The following is a 22572-nucleotide window of genomic DNA, read 5'->3' as shown; positions in this document are numbered from 1 at the left end:
TAAGTATTATCTAACATGCGAAGTTTGAGGCAGATTGGACATTGTATGTCTGAGTTAAAGCAACTTCCTTTTTCATTGCGAAACATCAAAATTTGTCAGGCCGCCATGGACACGCCCTTTAACGAAACCTCAAGATCTTCGCAATTTAACATCGCAAAGGCCTTTAGATTACACTGACCAAGTTTGTTGTTGATCTGAATAAATCTCTAGGAGGAGTTCGTTAAATTACAACCCCTGAAAATGTCAAAAACTACACCAATTTTGCCGGGAAAATTCAAAATAACCGACTTCCTGTTGGGATTCGGATTTTGTACCAAGACACTTTTTTGTAGCTATTGGTGTGCTACATATGTGTACTGATTTTCGTACATGTACGTGAAACATAGCTCGAGGCGCACTCCATTGAATGTGTAAAGGTGGCGCTATCGAGCCATTTTGCCACACCCAATGGAATATTGGCCTTCAGATGTGTTCAGGCCAGGACTCTTATCACACATGTGCAGTTTGGGGAAGATCGGACATTTTATGCCTGAGTTATAACATATTTTATTCCCATGGCGAGACATCGAACTTCGTGACGGCGCCATGGACACGCCTTTTAACGAAAACTCAAGATCTTCACAACTTAATATCGCACAGGCCTCTAGATTAGACTGACCACAAAAAAGACATTGATGTCATAAAATTTCTAGGAGTAGTTCTTCGCAGCATAAAATATGACACTTCCTGTTGCCAATAGGTGGCGCTATGACTATAACTGCATATGGGCATGTCATGGGTATATGGGCATGAGTCTTATCAACCATGTGAAGTTTGGGGCAGATTGGACATTGTATGTCTGAGTTATAGCAACTTCATTTTTCATGGCGAGTCATCGAAATTCGCCAGGCCGCCACGGACACGCCCTTCAACGAAAACTCAAAATCTTCGCAATTTAACATCGCAAAGTCGTTTAGATTAGGCATACCAAATTTGGTGTTGATTTGAAGAAATCTCTAGGAGGAGTTTGTTAAAATACAACGCATGGAAATGGCAAAAATGACACAAAATTTGCTCACAAAATTAAAAATAACCGACTTCCTGTTGGGTTTAGAATTTTGCTCCAAGAGTCTTTTTTGTAGGTATTGATGTGTTACATGTGTGTACCGATTTTCATACATGTACGTGAAATGTAGCTCGAGGCGCACACCGCTGAACGTGCATAGGTGGCGCTGTCGAGCCATTTTACCACGCCCACTTCTGAAACCCATATCAGACGTAAATTTTCGCCAGTTCGGAGGCGTGTGCAAAACTTGGTGACTTTTTGAGCATGTTTAGGCCCTCAAAAATGCGATTCATTTTGGAGAAGCGGAATAATAATAATAATAAACGGAGCAATTCCAATAGGGTCCTCACACCATCGGTGCTCGGGCCCTAATTAAAGCTGCGAGCAGCGATGAACGGGCCCTCGCACCCGGGCTCCCCGCCAACGAGTGGCATTAGTAAAAAGGTGAACGGTGAGAAATATGCATTTAAAGTCATAAATATAAGTGGAATATATCAAAGTATATTCCATATACACTGTTCCAATCTTCCTGTTGCCAGCAGGTGGCGCTATCATTATTATGGAATATTGGCCTTCAGATGTGTTCAGGCCAGGACTCTTATCGAACATGTGAAGTTTGGGGAAGATCAAATATTTTATGCCTGAGTTACAACACCTTCTCTTGCTGTGGCGAGACATAAAATTTTGTCATGGCGTCATGGACACGCTCTTTAACAAAAAATCAAGATTACCACAATTAAACATTGGACAGGCCTTTAGATTAGACTGACCACAATAAAAATACATTAATGTCAAAAAATCTCTAGGAGTAGTTTGTCTCAGCGTAAAATATGTCACTTCCTGTTGCCAGCAGGTGGCGCTATGGCTATAACTGAATATCGGCATGCAGATCTGTTAAGGGCATGACTCTTATCTAACATGTGAAGTTTGGTGCAGATTGGACATTGTATGTCTGAGTTACAGCAACTTCCTTTTTCATGGCGAAACATCGAAATTTGTCAGGCCGCCATGGACACGCCCTTTAACGAAACCTCAAGATAGTCGCAATTTAACTTCGCAAAGGCCTTTAGATTACACTGACCAAGTGTGGTGTTGATCTGAATAAATCTCTAGGAGGAGTTCGTTAAAGTACAACCCCTGAAAATGGCAAAAACAACACCAATTTTGCAGAGAAAATTCTAAATAACTGACATCCTGTTGGGATTCGGATTTCGTACCAAGAGACTTTTTTGTAGATATTGGTGTCTTACATGTGTGTACCGATTTTTGTACATGTACGTAAAACATAGCTCCAGGCGCACTCCGTTGAAAGTGTATACTCACGCCGTTGAAAGTGTATAGGTGGCGCTATCGAGCCTTTTTGACTCACCCAATGGAATTTTGGCCTTCAGATCTGTTCAAGCCAGGACCCTTATCACACATGTGAAGTTTGGGCAAGATCGGACATTTTATGCCTGAGTTATAACATCTTTTATGCACATGGCGAGACATCGAACTTCGTCATGGCGCCATGGACACGCCTTTTAACAAAAACTCAAGATCTTCACAACTAAACATCACACAGGTCTTTAGATTAGACTGACCACAAAAAAGACATTGATGTCATAAAATTTCTAGAAGTAGTTTGTCGCAGCGTTAAACATGTCACTTCCTGTTGCCAGCAGGTGGCGCTATGACTATAACTGAATATGGGCATGTAGATCTGTTAAGGGCAGAAGTCTTATTTAACATGTGAAGTTTGAGGCAGATTGGACATTGTATGCCGTAGTTACAGCAACTTCCTTTTTCATGGCGAAACATCGAAATTTGTCAGGCCGCCATGGACCCGCCCTTTAACGAAACCTCAAGATCTTCGCAATTTAACATCGCAAAGGCCTTTAGATTTAACTGACCAAGTTTGGTGTTGATCTGAATAAATCTCTAGGAGGAGTTCATTAAAGTACAACCCCTGAAAATGGCAAAAACAACACCAATTTTGAAGGGAGAATTCAAAATAACCGACTTCCTGTTGGGATCCGGATTTCGTACCAAGAGACTTTTTTGTAGGTATTGGAGTGTTACATGTGTGTACCAATTTTTGTACATGTACGTGAAACATAGCTCGAGGCGCACTCCGTTGAAAGTGTATAGGTGGCGCTATAGAGCCATTCTGCCACACCCGGTGGAATATTGGCCTTCAGATCTGTTCAGGCCAGGACTCTTATCACACATGTGAAGTTTGGGGAAGATCGAATATTTTATGCCTGAGTTATAATATCTTTTATTCCCATGGCGAGACATCAAACTTCGTCGCGGCGCCATGAACACGCCTTTTAAAGAAAACTCAAGATCTTCACAACTGAACATCACACAGGCCTTTAGATTAGACTGACCACAAAAAAGACATTGATGTCATAAACTTTCTAGGAGTAGTTTGTCGCAGCGTAAAATATGTCACTTCCTGTTGCCAATAGGTGGCGCTATGACTATAACTGAATATGGGCATGTCAATCTGTTCAGGTTCGGAGTCTCATCAAACATGTAAAGTTTGGGGCAGATTGGACATTGTATGTCTGAGTTATAGCAACTTCATTTTTCATGGCGAATCATCGAAATTCGCCAGGCCGCCACGGACACGCCCTTCAACGAAAACTCAAGATCTTCGCAATTTAACATCACAAAGGCCTTTAGATTAGGCATTCCAAATTTGGTGTTGATTTGAAGAAATCTCTAGGAGGAGTTCGTTAAAATACAACATATGGAAATGACCAAAATGACACAAAATTTGCTCATAATATTACAAATAACCGACTTCCTGTTGGTTTTAGAATTTTGGTCCAAGAGTCTTTTTTGTAGGTATTGGTGTGTTACATATGTGTGCCAATTTTCGTGCATGTACGTGAAACATAGCTCGAAGGCTGTTGATTTTCTTCGTATAGGTGGCGCTGTCGAGCCATTTTGCCACACCCTCTTCTGAATCCTATATCAGACGAAAATTTTCACCTGGTTTGACGCGTGTGCAAAGTTTCATGACTTTTTGAGCATGTTTAAGCCCTCAAAAATGCGATTCATTTTGGAGAAGCGGAAGAATAAGAATAATAATAATAAACAGAGCAGATACAATAGGGTCCTCACACCATCGGTGCTCGGGCCCTAATAATAATAATAATAATAATAATAATAATAATAATAATAATAATAAACGGAGCAATTCCAAGAGGGTCCTCACACCATCGGTGCTCGGGCCCTAATTAAAGCTGCAAGCAGCGATGAACGGGCCCTCGCACCCGGACTCACCGCAATCGTGTGGCTTTAGTAAAAAGGTGAAGGTGAGAAATATGCATTTCAAATCGTAAATATAAGTGGAATATGTCAAAGTAATTTATATGTGCCAATTTTCCTGTTGCCAATAGGTGGCGCTATCATTATAATGGATTATTGGCCTTCAGATGTGTTCAGGCCAGGAGTCTTATCGAACATGTGTAGTTTGGGGAATATTGAACATTTCATGCCTGAGTTACAATAACTTCTTATTTCTTGGAGTAGTTCTTTGCAGTGTAAAACATGACACTTCCTGTTGCCAGCAGGTGGCGCTATGACTATGATAGAATATGGGCATGTAGATCAGTTAAGGGCATAAGTATTATCTAACATGCGAAGTTTGAGGCAGATTGGACATTGTATGTCTGAGTTAAAGCAACTTCCTTTTTCATTGCGAAACATCAAAATTTGTCAGGCCGCCATGGACACGCCCTTTAACGAAACCTCAAGATCTTCGCAATTTAACATCGCAAAGGCCTTTAGATTACACTGACCAAGTTTGTTGTTGATCTGAATAAATCTCTAGGAGGAGTTCGTTAAATTACAACCCCTGAAAATGTCAAAAACTACACCAATTTTGCCGGGAAAATTCAAAATAACCGACTTCCTGTTGGGATTCGGATTTTGTACCAAGACACTTTTTTGTAGCTATTGGTGTGCTACATATGTGTACTGATTTTCGTACATGTACGTGAAACATAGCTCGAGGCGCACTCCATTGAATGTGTAAAGGTGGCGCTATCGAGCCATTTTGCCACACCCAATGGAATATTGGCCTTCAGATGTGTTCAGGCCAGGACTCTTATCACACATGTGCAGTTTGGGGAAGATCGGACATTTTATGCCTGAGTTATAACATATTTTATTCCCATGGCGAGACATCGAACTTCGTGACGGCGCCATGGACACGCCTTTTAACGAAAACTCAAGATCTTCACAACTTAATATCGCACAGGCCTCTAGATTAGACTGACCACAAAAAAGACATTGATGTCATAAAATTTCTAGGAGTAGTTCTTCGCAGCATAAAATATGACACTTCCTGTTGCCAATAGGTGGCGCTATGACTATAACTGCATATGGGCATGTCATGGGTATATGGGCATGAGTCTTATCAACCATGTGAAGTTTGGGGCAGATTGGACATTGTATGTCTGAGTTATAGCAACTTCATTTTTCATGGCGAGTCATCGAAATTCGCCAGGCCGCCACGGACACGCCCTTCAACGAAAACTCAAAATCTTCGCAATTTAACATCGCAAAGTCGTTTAGATTAGGCATACCAAATTTGGTGTTGATTTGAAGAAATCTCTAGGAGGAGTTTGTTAAAATACAACGCATGGAAATGGCAAAAATGACACAAAATTTGCTCACAAAATTAAAAATAACCGACTTCCTGTTGGGTTTAGAATTTTGCTCCAAGAGTCTTTTTTGTAGGTATTGATGTGTTACATGTGTGTACCGATTTTCATACATGTACGTGAAATGTAGCTCGAGGCGCACACCGCTGAACGTGCATAGGTGGCGCTGTCGAGCCATTTTACCACGCCCACTTCTGAAACCCATATCAGACGTAAATTTTCGCCAGTTCGGAGGCGTGTGCAAAACTTGGTGACTTTTTGAGCATGTTTAGGCCCTCAAAAATGCGATTCATTTTGGAGAAGCGGAATAATAATAATAATAAACGGAGCAATTCCAATAGGGTCCTCACACCATCGGTGCTCGGGCCCTAATTAAAGCTGCGAGCAGCGATGAACGGGCCCTCGCACCCGGGCTCCCCGCCAACGAGTGGCATTAGTAAAAAGGTGAACGGTGAGAAATATGCATTTAAAGTCATAAATATAAGTGGAATATATCAAAGTATATTCCATATACACTGTTCCAATCTTCCTGTTGCCAGCAGGTGGCGCTATCATTATTATGGAATATTGGCCTTCAGATGTGTTCAGGCCAGGACTCTTATCGAACATGTGAAGTTTGGGGAAGATCAAATATTTTATGCCTGAGTTACAACACCTTCTCTTGCTGTGGCGAGACATAAAATTTTGTCATGGCGTCATGGACACGCTCTTTAACAAAAAATCAAGATTACCACAATTAAACATTGGACAGGCCTTTAGATTAGACTGACCACAATAAAAATACATTAATGTCAAAAAATCTCTAGGAGTAGTTTGTCTCAGCGTAAAATATGTCACTTCCTGTTGCCAGCAGGTGGCGCTATGGCTATAACTGAATATCGGCATGCAGATCTGTTAAGGGCATGACTCTTATCTAACATGTGAAGTTTGGTGCAGATTGGACATTGTATGTCTGAGTTACAGCAACTTCCTTTTTCATGGCGAAACATCGAAATTTGTCAGGCCGCCATGGACACGCCCTTTAACGAAACCTCAAGATAGTCGCAATTTAACTTCGCAAAGGCCTTTAGATTACACTGACCAAGTGTGGTGTTGATCTGAATAAATCTCTAGGAGGAGTTCGTTAAAGTACAACCCCTGAAAATGGCAAAAACAACACCAATTTTGCAGAGAAAATTCTAAATAACTGACATCCTGTTGGGATTCGGATTTCGTACCAAGAGACTTTTTTGTAGATATTGGTGTCTTACATGTGTGTACCGATTTTTGTACATGTACGTAAAACATAGCTCCAGGCGCACTCCGTTGAAAGTGTATACTCACGCCGTTGAAAGTGTATAGGTGGCGCTATCGAGCCTTTTTGACTCACCCAATGGAATTTTGGCCTTCAGATCTGTTCAAGCCAGGACCCTTATCACACATGTGAAGTTTGGGCAAGATCGGACATTTTATGCCTGAGTTATAACATCTTTTATGCACATGGCGAGACATCGAACTTCGTCATGGCGCCATGGACACGCCTTTTAACAAAAACTCAAGATCTTCACAACTAAACATCACACAGGTCTTTAGATTAGACTGACCACAAAAAAGACATTGATGTCATAAAATTTCTAGAAGTAGTTTGTCGCAGCGTTAAACATGTCACTTCCTGTTGCCAGCAGGTGGCGCTATGACTATAACTGAATATGGGCATGTAGATCTGTTAAGGGCAGAAGTCTTATTTAACATGTGAAGTTTGAGGCAGATTGGACATTGTATGCCGTAGTTACAGCAACTTCCTTTTTCATGGCGAAACATCGAAATTTGTCAGGCCGCCATGGACCCGCCCTTTAACGAAACCTCAAGATCTTCGCAATTTAACATCGCAAAGGCCTTTAGATTTAACTGACCAAGTTTGGTGTTGATCTGAATAAATCTCTAGGAGGAGTTCATTAAAGTACAACCCCTGAAAATGGCAAAAACAACACCAATTTTGAAGGGAGAATTCAAAATAACCGACTTCCTGTTGGGATCCGGATTTCGTACCAAGAGACTTTTTTGTAGGTATTGGAGTGTTACATGTGTGTACCAATTTTTGTACATGTACGTGAAACATAGCTCGAGGCGCACTCCGTTGAAAGTGTATAGGTGGCGCTATAGAGCCATTCTGCCACACCCGGTGGAATATTGGCCTGCAGATCTGTTCAGGCCAGGACTCTTATCACACATGTGAAGTTTGGGGAAGATCGGACATTTTATGCCTGAGTTATAACATCTTTTATTCCCATGGCGAGACATCGAACTTCGTCGCGGCGCCATGAACAAGCCTTTTAACGAAAACTCAAGATCTTCACAACTGAACATCGCACAGGCCTTTAGATTAGACTGACCACAAAAAAGACATTGATGTCATAAAATTTCTAGGAGTAGTTCGTCGCAGCGTAAAATATGTCACTTCCTGTTGCCAATAGGTGGCGCTATGACTATAACTGAATATGGGCATGTCAATCTGTTCAGGTTCGGAGTCTCATCAAACACGTGAAGTTTGGGGCAGATTGGACATTGTATGTGTGAGTTATAGCAACTTCATTTTTCATGGCGAATCATCGAAATTCGCCAGGCCGCCACGGACACGACCTTCAACGAAAACTCAAGATCTTCGCAATTTAACATCGCAAAGGCCTTTAGATTAGGCATACCAAATTTGGTGTTGATTTGAAGAACTCTCTAGGAGGAGTTCGTTAAAATACAACACATGGAAATGACCAAAATTACACAAAATATGCTCATAACATTAAAAATAACCGACTTCCTGTTGGGTTTAGAATTTCGCTCCAAGAGTCTTTTTTGTAGGTATTGGTGTGTTACATATGTGTGCCAATTTTCGTGCATGTACGTGAAACATAGCTGGAAGGCTGTTGATTTTCTTAGTATAGGTGGCGCTGTCGAGCCATTTTGCCACACCCTCTTCTGAATCCTATATCAGACGAAAATTTTCACCAGGTTTGACGCGTGTGCAAAGTTTCATGACTTTTTGAGCATGTTAAAGCCCTCAAAAATGCGATTCATTCGGGAGAAGAAGAAGAAGAAGAAGAAGAAGAAATATAGCTGCAAGCAGCGATGGCGGGCTCAAGCCACCAATGCCATCGCTACCCCGGTGGCATCAGGTAAACTGTGCCCAGCGGGCACATGCATTCACAATATCCCTCTGGCAGTGAGGTTTTAAAGGATATGGCAGTTAAAGGGTTAATCCGAATCATCAAGACTTTAAAATCACATTCACAGAACAATATATATAACTTTAGTGACACTTTACAATAATATTTCATTTCTAAACATTATGTTAACATGAACAATATTTATATAGCATTCATTCATGTCAGTTAATATTCCAAACTTAAACATTAAAACATTGTTTTATTGTGATTTTTTTCCAAGCACATTTTACCAATTCCAAACCATATCAATCTTAATAACTACCATTATTTTTTATTTAATCATTTATGAGTGTTATACAATAGTCCAGGAAAGCTGGAAGAGAAAAACTCCTTATATTCATGTGTGCAGAATTATTGGGCATGTTTTCTTTTACAGATGAAATGCGCTAAAAAAAGAGTTTTAACTCTGTAAAGCCTGTGAGAAATATCAAACACAAATGCAATACAGAAATTGATAAGTTAAGACTTGGCCATTGTACAAAAAATGCTGACTGGGTCATGAGGTCAGAAAAGAAGAAGAAAAAAACAGGTCAAGAAGAACTGACAAAAAGAATTGCAAAATAATTAGGAATTAATGTGAAGATTAATTTTTAGTCAATTCTGCAAGACAGACTTTCAGGAAAGGAGGTGGAATAAAAAAGAGCTCCTAAATCTTAATCCCGGATTCTGGAAGATATATTCCTCAAACCATTGGACAAGAGGAGGTGGTGCTGGTCCTTCACGAGTCACTCTAATCTGTTCATAAAGCCTATATATAAAGTCTTAATATATAGTATTTCACAATACTTCATGGTATTCTAATTAAATCATTTTTTTGAATCTTAGATCTCTCAGAACCTGACACAGAGTAATTCTGGAGACTCCAGGAAAGTGGCAGTTCTGTAAAATGTTGGCGCTGGAGACTAAATGCTCCCTGATAGTTTCACACCTAATTCACTTACACACACACACACACACATTACCCACAGTGACAGAGGGACAGAGTTACATCAGATGTTTGATAGTTTTTTAATTTTCTATCATCCATATAGTGTTGTATAGTCATGAAACTATGCATATTTCCTCAGAATGACTTGTCTTCTATGTGTAAATTTTTTTGAAGTGTTTAGAAGCTGCACTTTAAAAAAATAAAAAGACATTTACTGGTTACTTTTTTACTGTTATTTCAATAAATCACCACGACAAAACCATTCAAGCTATCCAAAATTCATTCGCACCTGTTCTGTAAGATAAATTCTTTAAACAGTGGTAAAAGAGGATGTGGGGCTGAACCTTCAAGAGTCACTCAAAACTTATCTGTCCATAAAGCCTATAAAGAATTATTTCTTAATATACAGTTCACAATACTTCAGCTTGTTATTCTAATTAAGTGAGGGTCATTTTATCAGTAAATACATAATATTCATATTATTTTTCTTTGAAAGATTTCTATAAATGATTTAAATTATACTCGTTTATACAATAATTATTTAAAAGTAATCCTATAGCTCCATCTGGTGGCCATTATTGGTACTAAGAATTGCAAGCTTGATTTATAAGTTATGATAGTTTTAATTTTATGCTGGCTCTTGAAAATGATAAAGCTATGAAACTTACTGTGCTTCCTTCAAATGATGACTTCTACATATATAAAAAATTATGAAGAGTTGAAATGAAAAATTTTAAAGATATCGTAAAATAACTATTGTATTTTTTTATGTTACTTTAATAAATCGCTATGGCCACACCATTTAAGGTATCCTAAACCCATTCGCAATTTAACATCTTCAGTATATTAGCATCATGTTGAAAAAGTTTGGTGTGAACTACTTATGTCTTCTCGGAGGAGTATGAATTCATTTTTACATGCTGATTTTATCATAAATCCACAATAAAATTTCTGAGTTCTGTATCAATCTGTGTTGTTGTTTGTTTATTTTTATTTTTTTTATTTTTCATAGGAAGATAACTGAAAAGATTACTCTCCTTTTTAATAAATGTGCTTATAAACCAAGAACAAGCTATTTATAGCTGTATTTATAAACTGCTTACTACTGACTATTAATATTGGGACAAGGCTTTATAAAGCATAAACTGACTATTTACTAATGAGTGCAGTTATTATAAAGTGTTACCAATGCATTTACTAATGTTAACAAATTAGACATTATTTTACAGTGTTATTAAATCCTTTAATGACTTATAAGCATTTGTGAAAGAAGCTTAGTCTTGATCTGTGAACTGAACAGTTTTACTGTTACATCCATGAGATTTTAAAAATGTAGATACATGTCATGTCACAGGATGGAATAGGTCAGTATCAAATGAGTTGAAATTATTATTTGCAGCACAAATAAGTATTTTTAGAATTTTGTTTTTAATTCCTGAAACTGTCAGAAAAGGATAAGGCCTAAGAGATTTCTTAAGCTGTAATGAAAACAGCAATGTTAGCAACAGCAACAAAAAATAACAATTTAAAATACATTTTTTTTCTGGTGATTAAAGAGATGATTAAGTCTCTCTCTCTCTCTCTCATTGTGTCTGCCACTCAGCTCATGCCCATCCCCCACTCACACACACACACTCACACACACACATGCACTCAGTCAGCACACATACATTGCTCAAACAGAGGGACAGAGTGAGTTGAGATGTCTGACAGTTTTTTTTTATTTTCTTTTAATCATACAGTGTTGTAAGGTCATGAAACTATGCATATATCCTCAGAATGATTTGATCTCTGTATGAATTTTTTTTAAGTGTTTGGAAGCTGCAATTTAAAAATACAAGACAATTAATGATTCCCTTTTTACTGTCATTTCAAAAAATCACCACGACAAAACGGTTCAAGCTAACCAAAATCCGTTCGCAATTTAAGTTCCTCAATGTTTTTTCAACATGTAGACAAAGTTTGGTGAGTATAGTGAACATTTCCTCTGAGGAGAATGCATTAAATCAGAGCTCAATTTAAATATTCAAATCAAAATAGCCGACTTCCTGTTGGTCGTAGCTGATGACTGTGAATTAGAAAGTTGTCCGTCTTGATAAGAACAATTTATGTACCAAGTTTGCTGTCTGTAGCTAAAACTAAACCCCCCACTTTTGACAAAAGGTGGCGCTATAGCATGCCTCCTTCACGCCCTTTTAAAAGCTTTTCCCATTGTCTAGCTATCACTAATACTGATATGTGTTTTTAGTTTCATGTAAATCTGAGGTTGGTGTCTGCCTCAAACTCATCATAACAGAACATTCAAGTTTGACACGTTGCCATGGCAACGCCATATCAGATATCAATATCCCCACAACAGATTTACATCGGCCGTGTTTTGTCATTATTCTGATGAAGTTTTAAGTAAATCGAGTAAAAATAAGATGCTGAATTCAAAACATTTTGAAAATGACTCACTTCCTGCTGCCAGTTGGTGGCGCTATAACGTTGACTCTTAATAGTCACATATATACGATCGGTATCATACAACAAACAAACCAATGAAGTTTGATAAAATTCAGGAAATGTATGTGGATGTTATTAGACATTTCCTGTTTCTCATTTCTCGCCATAATTTCCACGCCTCGCTACGGGCAAACCGTTCAAGATATCAAAAATCCCCTCGCAATTTGGTCCCCAATGTCTTGAGATCATGTTCTCCGAGTTTCGTGGCGAACGGGTTGAAAACCTCAGAGGAGTATTTCAAATTCCAGAGCATGCTTTTTTTAAACAGCCCTGAATAGCTGACTTCCTGTTGGGCGGAGCCTATGACATAAAGTGTGAAAGTTGTTCGGCTCAATGAGATCTATAAGTGTACCGAGTTTCATATAAATACATGCAAGTCTGTGTGAGCTATGGTTCAAGATCTCTGAAGGTGTTCCAGGGGGCGCTGTAGAGTCCCTGTGCCACGCCCGGGTCCCAGCCTCTGCGGCGTCCTGATGGCCGCAGATTCCAATGTGTGTGCCAATTTTCAAGAGTTTTTGAGCATGTTAAGGCCCCTAAAAACCCCCGGAAGGTTAAATAAAAAATAAAAAAAATAATAAGAATAATCCTTAGAAGAACAATAGGGCTCTTCGCCCCTTCGGGCTTGAGCCCTAATTAAAGCTGCAAGCAGTGATGAACGGGCCCTCGCACCCGGGCTCACCGCCATCGTGTGGCTTTAGTAAAAAGGTGAACGTTGAGAAATATGCATTTAATGTCCTAAATATAAGTGGAATATATCAAAGTATATCCCATATATGTGCCAATCTTACCGTTGCCAGCAGGTGGCGCTATCATTATAATGGAATATTGGCCTTCAGATGTGTTCAGGCCAGGACTCTTATCAAACATGTGAAGTTTGGGGAAGACTGAACATTTTATGCTTGAGTTACAACAACTTCTCTTGCTGTGGCAAGACATAAAATTTTGTCATGGCGCCATGGAAACGCCCTTTAACAAAAACTCAAGATCTCCAAAAGTTAACATTGCACAGGCATTTAGATTAGACTGACCACAAAATATATGTTAATCTCAAAAAAATTATAGGAGTAGTTTGTCGCAGTGTAAAACATGTCACTTCCTGTTGCCAATAGGTGGCGCTATGACTATAACTGAATGTGGGCATGTAGATCTGTTAAGGGCAGAAGTTTTATCTAACATGTGAAGTTTGGGGCAGATTGGACATTGTATGTCTGAGTTACAGCAACTTCCTTTTTCATGGCGAAACATCGAAATTTGTCAGGCCACCATGGACACGCCCTTTAACAAAATCTAAAGATCTTCGCAATTTAACATCGCAAAGGGCTTAAGATTACACTGACCAGGTTTGGTGTTGATCTGAATAAATCTCTAGGAGGAGTTCGTTAAAGTACAACCCCTGAAAATGGCAAAAACAATGCCAGTTTTGCAGAGAAAATTCTAAATAACCGACTTCCTGTTGGGATTCGGATTTCGTACCAAGAGACTTTTTTGTAGGTATTGGTGTGTTACATGTGTATACCGATTTTTGTACATGTACGTGAAACATAGCTCGAGGCGCACTCTGTTGAAAGTGTATAGGTGGCGCTATCGAGCCATTTTGCCACACCTGATGGAATTTTGGCCTTCAGATGTGTTCAGGCCAGGACTCTTATCACACATGTGCAGTTTGGGGAAGATCGGACATTTTATGCCTGAGTTATAACATCTTTTATTCCCATGGCGAGACATCGAACTTCGTGACGGCGCCATGGACACGCCTTTTAACGAAACTCAAGATCTTCACAACTTAACATCGCACAGGCCTTTAGATTAGACTGACCACAAAAAATACATTGATGTCATAAAATTTCTAGGAGTAGTTCATCGCAGTGTAAAATATGTCACTTCCTGTTGCCAATAGGTGGCGCTATGACTATAACTGAATATGGGCATGTCAATCTGTTCAGGTCAGGAGTCTCATCAAATATGTGAAGTTTGGGGCAGATTGGTCATTGTATGTCTGAGTTATAGCAACTTCCTGTTTGATGGCGAATCATCGAAATTCGCCAGGCCACCACGGACACGCCCATTAACGAAAACTCAAAAGCTTCGCAATTTAACATCGCAAAGGCCTTCAGATTAGGAATACCAAATTTGGTGTTGATCTGAATGAATCTCTAGGAGGAGTTCGTTAAAATACAACGCATGGAAATGACAAAAATGACACAAAATTTGCTCATAATATTAGTAATAACCGACTTCCTGTTGGGTTTCGGATTTTGCTCCAAGAGACTTTTTTGTAGGTATTGGAGAGCTACATGTGTATACCGATTTTCATACATGTACATGAAACGTAGCTCGAGGCGCACACTGTTGAACGTGTATAGGTGGCGCTGTTGAGCCATTTTGCCACACCCACTTCTGAAACCCATATCAGACGTAAATTTTCGCCAGTTCTGAGGTGTGTGCAAAGTTTCATGACTTTTCGAGCATGTTTAGGCCCTTAAAAATGCGATTCATTTTGGAGAATAATAATAATAATAATAATAATAATAATAATTAAAGCTGCAAGCAGCGATGAACGGGCCCTCGCACCCGGGCTCACCGCCATAGTGTGGCTTTAGTAAAAAGGTGAACGTTGAGAAATATGCATTTAATGTCCTAAATATAAGTGGAATATATCAAAGTATATCCCATATATGTGCCAATCTTACCGTTGCCAGCAGGTGGCGCTATCATTATAATGGAATATTGGCCTTCAGATGTGTTCAGGCCATGACTCTTATCAAACATGTGAAGTTTGGGGAAGATTGAACATTTTATGCTTGAGTTACAACAACTTCTCTTGCTGTGGCAAGACATCAAATTTTGTCATGGCGCCATGGAAACGCCCTTTAACAAAAACTCAAGATCTCCAAAAGTTAACATTGCACAGGCCTTTAGATTAGACTGACCACAAAATATATGTTAATCTCAAAAAAATTATAGGAGTAATTTGTCGCAGCGTAAAACATGTCACTTCCTGTTGCCAATAGGTGGCGCTATGACTATAACTGAATGTGGGCATGTAGATCTGTTAAGGGCAGAAGTTTTATCTAACATGTGAAGTTTGGGGCAGATTGGACATTGTATGTTTGAGTTACAGCAACTTCCTTTTTCATGGCGAAACATCGAAATTTGTCAGGCCGCCATGGACACGCCCTTTAACGAAATCTAAAGATCTTCGCAATTTAACATCGCAAAAGGCTTAAGATTACACTGACCCGGTTTGGTGTTGATCTGAATAAATCCCTAGGAGGAGTTCGTTAAAGAACAACCCCTGAAAATGGCAAAAACAACGCCAATTTTGCAGAGAAAATTCTAAATAACCGACTTCCTGTTTGGATTAGGATTTCGTACCAAGAGACTTTTTTGTAGGTATTGGTGTGTTACATGTGTATACCGATTTTTGTACATGTAAGTGAAACATAGCTCGAGGCACTCTCTGTTGAAAGTGTATAGGTGGCGCTATCGAGCCATTTTACCACACCTGATGGAATTATGGCCTTCAGATGTGTTCAGGACAGGTCTCTTATCACACATGTGCAGTTTGGGGAAGATCGGACATTTTATGCCTGAGTTATAACATCTTTTATTCCCATGGCGAGACATCGAACTTCGTGACGGCGCCATGGACACGCCTTTTAACGAAAACTCAAGATCTTCACAACTTAACATCGCACAGGCCTTTAGATTAGACTGACCACAAAAAATACATTGATGTCATAAAATTTCTAGGAGTAGTTCGTCGCAGTGTAAAATATGTCACTTCCTGTTGCCAATAGGTGGCGCTATGACTATAACTGAATATGGGCATGTCAATATGTTCAGGCCAGGAGTCTCATCAAACATGTGAAGTTTGGGGCAGATTGGTCATTGTATGTCTGAGTTATAGCAACTTCCTGTTTCATGGCGAATCATCGAAATTCGCCAGGCCGCCACGGACACACCCATTAACGAAAACTCAAAAGCTTCGCAATTTAACATCGCAAAGGCCTTCAGATTAGGCATACCAAATTTTGTGTTGATCTGAATGAATCTCTAGGAGGAGTTCGTTAAAATACAACGCATGGAAATGACAAAAATTACACAAAATTTGCTCAAAATATTAGTAATAACCGACTTCCTGTTGGGTTTCGGATTTTGCTCCAAGAGACTTTTTTGTAGGTATTGGAGAGTTACATGTGTATACCGATTTTCATACATGTACATGAAACGTAGCTCGAGGCGCACACCGTTGAACGTGTATAGGTGGCGCTGTTGAGCCATTTTGCCACACCCACTTCTGAAACCCATACCAGACGTAAATTTTCGCCAGTTCTGAGGTGTGTGCAAAGTTTCATGACTTTTCGAGCATGTTTAGGCCCTCAAAATGCGATTCATTTTGGAGAAGAAGAATAATAATAATAATTAAAGCTGCAAGCAGCGATGAACGGGCCCTCGCACCCGGGCTCACCGCCATCGTGTGGCTTTAGTAAAAAGGTGAACGTTGAGAAATATGCATTTAATGTCCTAAATATAAGTGGAATATATCAAAGTATATCCCATATATGTGCCAATCTTACCGTTGCCAGCAGGTGGCGCTATCATTATAATGGAATATTGGCCTTCAGAGGTGTTCAGGCCAGGACTCTTATCAAACATGTGAAGTTTGGGGAAGATTGAACATTTTATGCTTGAGTTACAACAACTTCTCTTGCTGTGGCAAGACATCAAATTTTGTCATGGCGCCATGGAAACGCCCTTTAACAAAAACTCAAGATCTCCAAAAGTTAACATTGCACAGGCCTTTAGATTAGACTGACCACAAAATATATGTTAATCTCAAAATAATTATAGGAGTAGTTTGTTGCAGCATAAAACATGTCACTTCCTGTTGCCAATAGGTGGCGCTATGACTATAACTGAATGTGGGCATGTAGATCTGTTAAGGGCAGAAGTTTTATATAACATGTGAAGTTTGGGGCAGATTGGACATTGTATGTCTGAGTTACAGCAACATCCTTTTTCATGGCGAAACATCGAAATTTGTCAGGCCGCCATGGACACGCCCTTTAACGAAATCTAAAGATCTTCGCAATTTAACATTGCAAAGGGCTTAAGATTACACTGACAAGGTTTGGTGTTGATCTGAATAAATCTCTAGGAGGAGTTCGTTAAAGTACAACCCCTGAAAATGGCAAAAACAACGCCAATTTTGCAGAGAAAATTCTAAATAACCGACTTCCTGTTGGGATTCGGATTTCGTACCAAGAGACTTTTTTGTAGGTATTGGTGTGTTACATGTGTATACCGATTTTTGTACATGTACGTGAAACATAGCTCGAGGCGCACTCTGTTGAAAGTGTATAGGTGGCGCTATCGAGCCATTTTGCCACACCTGATGGAATTTTGGCCTTCAGATGTGTTCAGGCCAGGACTCTTATCACACATGTGCAGTTTGGGGAAGATCGGACATTTTATGCCTGAGTTATAACATCTTTTATTCCCATGGCGAGACATCGAACTTCGTGACGGCGCCATGGACACGCCTTTAAATGAAAACTCAAGATCTTCACAACTTAATATCGCACAGGCCTTTAGATTAGACTGACCACAAAAAATACATTGATGTCATAAAATTTCTAGGAGTAGTTCATCGCAGTGTAAAATATGTCACTTCCTGTTGCCAATAGGTGGCGCTATGACTATAACTGAATATGGGCATGTCAATCTGTTCAGGTCAGGAGTCTCATCAAATATGTGAAGTTTGGGGCAGATTGGTCATTGTATGTCTGAGTTATAGCAACTTCCTGTTTGATGGCGAATCATCGAAATTCGCCAGGCCACCACGGACACGCCCATTAACGAAAACTCAAAAGCTTCGCAATTTAACATCGCAAAGGCCTTCAGATTAGGAATACCAAATTTGGTGTTGATCTGAATGAATCTCTAGGAGGAGTTCGTTAAAATACAACGCATGGAAATGACAAAAATGACACAAAATTTGCTCATAATATTAGTAATAACCGACTTCCTGTTGGGTTTCGGATTTTGCTCCAAGAGACTTTTTTGTAGGTATTGGAGAGCTACATGTGTATACCGATTTTCATACATGTACATGAAACGTAGCTCGAGGCGCACACTGTTGAACGTGTATAGGTGGCGCTGTTGAGCCATTTTGCCACACCCACTTCTGAAACCCATATCAGACGTAAATTTTCGCCAGTTCTGAGGTGTGTGCAAAGTTTCATGACTTTTCGAGCATGTTTAGGCCCTTAAAAATGCGATTCATTTTGGAGAATAATAATAATAATAATAATAATAATAATAATAATAATAATTAAAGCTGCAAGCAGCGATGAACGGGCCCTCGCACCCGGGCTCACCGCCATAGTGTGGCTTTAGTAAAAAGGTGAACGTTGAGAAATATGCATTTAATGTCCTAAATATAAGTGGAATATATCAAAGTATATCCCATATATGTGCCAATCTTACCGTTGCCAGCAGGTGGCGCTATCATTATAATGGAATATTGGCCTTCAGATGTGTTCAGGCCATGACTCTTATCAAACATGTGAAGTTTGGGGAAGATTGAACATTTTATGCTTGAGTTACAACAACTTCTCTTGCTGTGGCAAGACATCAAATTTTGTCATGGCGCCATGGAAACGCCCTTTAACAAAAACTCAAGATCTCCAAAAGTTAACATTGCACAGGCCTTTAGATTAGACTGACCACAAAATATATGTTAATCTCAAAAAAATTATAGGAGTAATTTGTCGCAGCGTAAAACATGTCACTTCCTGTTGCCAATAGGTGGCGCTATGACTATAACTGAATGTGGGCATGTAGATCTGTTAAGGGCAGAAGTTTTATCTAACATGTGAAGTTTGGGGCAGATTGGACATTGTATGTTTGAGTTACAGCAACTTCCTTTTTCATGGCGAAACATCGAAATTTGTCAGGCCGCCATGGACACGCCCTTTAACGAAATCTAAAGATCTTCGCAATTTAACATCGCAAAAGGCTTAAGATTACACTGACCCGGTTTGGTGTTGATCTGAATAAATCCCTAGGAGGAGTTCGTTAAAGAACAACCCCTGAAAATGGCAAAAACAACGCCAATTTTGCAGAGAAAATTCTAAATAACCGACTTCCTGTTTGGATTAGGATTTCGTACCAAGAGACTTTTTTGTAGGTATTGGTGTGTTACATGTGTATACCGATTTTTGTACATGTAAGTGAAACATAGCTCGAGGCACTCTCTGTTGAAAGTGTATAGGTGGCGCTATCGAGCCATTTTACCACACCTGATGGAATTATGGCCTTCAGATGTGTTCAGGACAGGTCTCTTATCACACATGTGCAGTTTGGGGAAGATCGGACATTTTATGCCTGAGTTATAACATCTTTTATTCCCATGGCGAGACATCGAACTTCGTGACGGCGCCATGGACACGCCTTTTAACGAAAACTCAAGATCTTCACAACTTAACATCGCACAGGCCTTTAGATTAGACTGACCACAAAAAATACATTGATGTCATAAAATTTCTAGGAGTAGTTCGTCGCAGTGTAAAATATGTCACTTCCTGTTGCCAATAGGTGGCGCTATGACTATAACTGAATATGGGCATGTCAATATGTTCAGGCCAGGAGTCTCATCAAACATGTGAAGTTTGGGGCAGATTGGTCATTGTATGTCTGAGTTATAGCAACTTCCTGTTTCATGGCGAATCATCGAAATTCGCCAGGCCGCCACGGACACACCCATTAACGAAAACTCAAAAGCTTCGCAATTTAACATCGCAAAGGCCTTCAGATTAGGCATACCAAATTTTGTGTTGATCTGAATGAATCTCTAGGAGGAGTTCGTTAAAATACAACGCATGGAAATGACAAAAATTACACAAAATTTGCTCAAAATATTAGTAATAACCGACTTCCTGTTGGGTTTCGGATTTTGCTCCAAGAGACTTTTTTGTAGGTATTGGAGAGTTACATGTGTATACCGATTTTCATACATGTACATGAAACGTAGCTCGAGGCGCACACCGTTGAACGTGTATAGGTGGCGCTGTTGAGCCATTTTGCCACACCCACTTCTGAAACCCATACCAGACGTAAATTTTCGCCAGTTCTGAGGTGTGTGCAAAGTTTCATGACTTTTCGAGCATGTTTAGGCCCTCAAAATGCGATTCATTTTGGAGAAGAAGAATAATAATAATAATTAAAGCTGCAAGCAGCGATGAACGGGCCCTCGCACCCGGGCTCACCGCCATCGTGTGGCTTTAGTAAAAAGGTGAACGTTGAGAAATATGCATTTAATGTCCTAAATATAAGTGGAATATATCAAAGTATATCCCATATATGTGCCAATCTTACCGTTGCCAGCAGGTGGCGCTATCATTATAATGGAATATTGGCCTTCAGAGGTGTTCAGGCCAGGACTCTTATCAAACATGTGAAGTTTGGGGAAGATTGAACATTTTATGCTTGAGTTACAACAACTTCTCTTGCTGTGGCAAGACATCAAATTTTGTCATGGCGCCATGGAAACGCCCTTTAACAAAAACTCAAGATCTCCAAAAGTTAACATTGCACAGGCCTTTAGATTAGACTGACCACAAAATATATGTTAATCTCAAAATAATTATAGGAGTAGTTTGTTGCAGCATAAAACATGTCACTTCCTGTTGCCAATAGGTGGCGCTATGACTATAACTGAATGTGGGCATGTAGATCTGTTAAGGGCAGAAGTTTTATATAACATGTGAAGTTTGGGGCAGATTGGACATTGTATGTCTGAGTTACAGCAACATCCTTTTTCATGGCGAAACATCGAAATTTGTCAGGCCGCCATGGACACGCCCTTTAACGAAATCTAAAGATCTTCGCAATTTAACATTGCAAAGGGCTTAAGATTACACTGACAAGGTTTGGTGTTGATCTGAATAAATCTCTAGGAGGAGTTCGTTAAAGTACAACCCCTGAAAATGGCAAAAACAACGCCAATTTTGCAGAGAAAATTCTAAATAACCGACTTCCTGTTGGGATTCGGATTTCGTACCAAGAGACTTTTTTGTAGGTATTGGTGTGTTACATGTGTATACCGATTTTTGTACATGTACGTGAAACATAGCTCGAGGCGCACTCTGTTGAAAGTGTATAGGTGGCGCTATCGAGCCATTTTGCCACACCTGATGGAATTTTGGCCTTCAGATGTGTTCAGGCCAGGACTCTTATCACACATGTGCAGTTTGGGGAAGATCGGACATTTTATGCCTGAGTTATAACATCTTTTATTCCCATGGCGAGACATCGAACTTCGTGACGGCGCCATGGACACGCCTTTAAATGAAAACTCAAGATCTTCACAACTTAATATCGCACAGGCCTTTAGATTAGACTGAACACAAAAAATACATTGATGTCATAAAATTTCTAGGAGTAGTTCATTGCAGTGTAAAATATGTCACTTCCTGTTGCCAGTAGGTGGCGCTATGACTATAACTGAATATGGGCATGTCAATCTGTTCAGGTCAGGAGTCTCATCAAACATGTGAAGTTTGGGGCAGATTGGTCATTGTATGTCTGAGTTATAGCAACTTCCTGTTTCATGGCGAATCATCGAAATTCGCCAGGCCGCCACGGACACGCCCATTAACGAAAACTCAAAAGCTTCGCAATTTAACATCGCAAAGGCCTTCAGATTAGGCATACCAAATTTGGTGTTGATCTGAATGAATCTCTAGGAGGAGTTCGTTAAAATACAACGCATGGAAATGACAAAAATGACACAAAATTTGCTCATAATATTAGTAATAACTGACTTCCTGTTGGGTTTCGGATTTTGCTCCAAGAGACTTTTTTGTAGGTATTGGAGAGTTACATGTGTATACCGATTTTCTTACATGTACATGAAACGTAGCTCGAGGCGCACACCGTTGAACGTGTATAGGTGGCGCTGTTGAGCCATTTTGCCACACCCACTTCTGAAACCCATATCAGACGTAAATTTTCGCCAGTTCTGAGGTTTGTGCAAAGTTTCATGACTTTTCGAGCATGGTTAGGCCCTCAAAAATGCGATTCATTTTGGAGAAGAAGAATAATAATAATAATAATAATAATAATAATAATAATAATAAACGGAGCAATTCCAAGAGGGTCCTCACACCATCGGTGCTCGGGCCCTAATAATAATAAACGGAGCAATTCCAAGAGGGTCCTCACACC

Source organism: Carassius gibelio, chromosome B5 (genome assembly GCF_023724105.1).
Source record: "Carassius gibelio isolate Cgi1373 ecotype wild population from Czech Republic chromosome B5, carGib1.2-hapl.c, whole genome shotgun sequence".
NCBI classification, from domain to species: Eukaryota; Metazoa; Chordata; class Actinopteri; order Cypriniformes; family Cyprinidae; genus Carassius; species Carassius gibelio.
Note: the sequence above shows the minus strand (reverse complement) of the source record.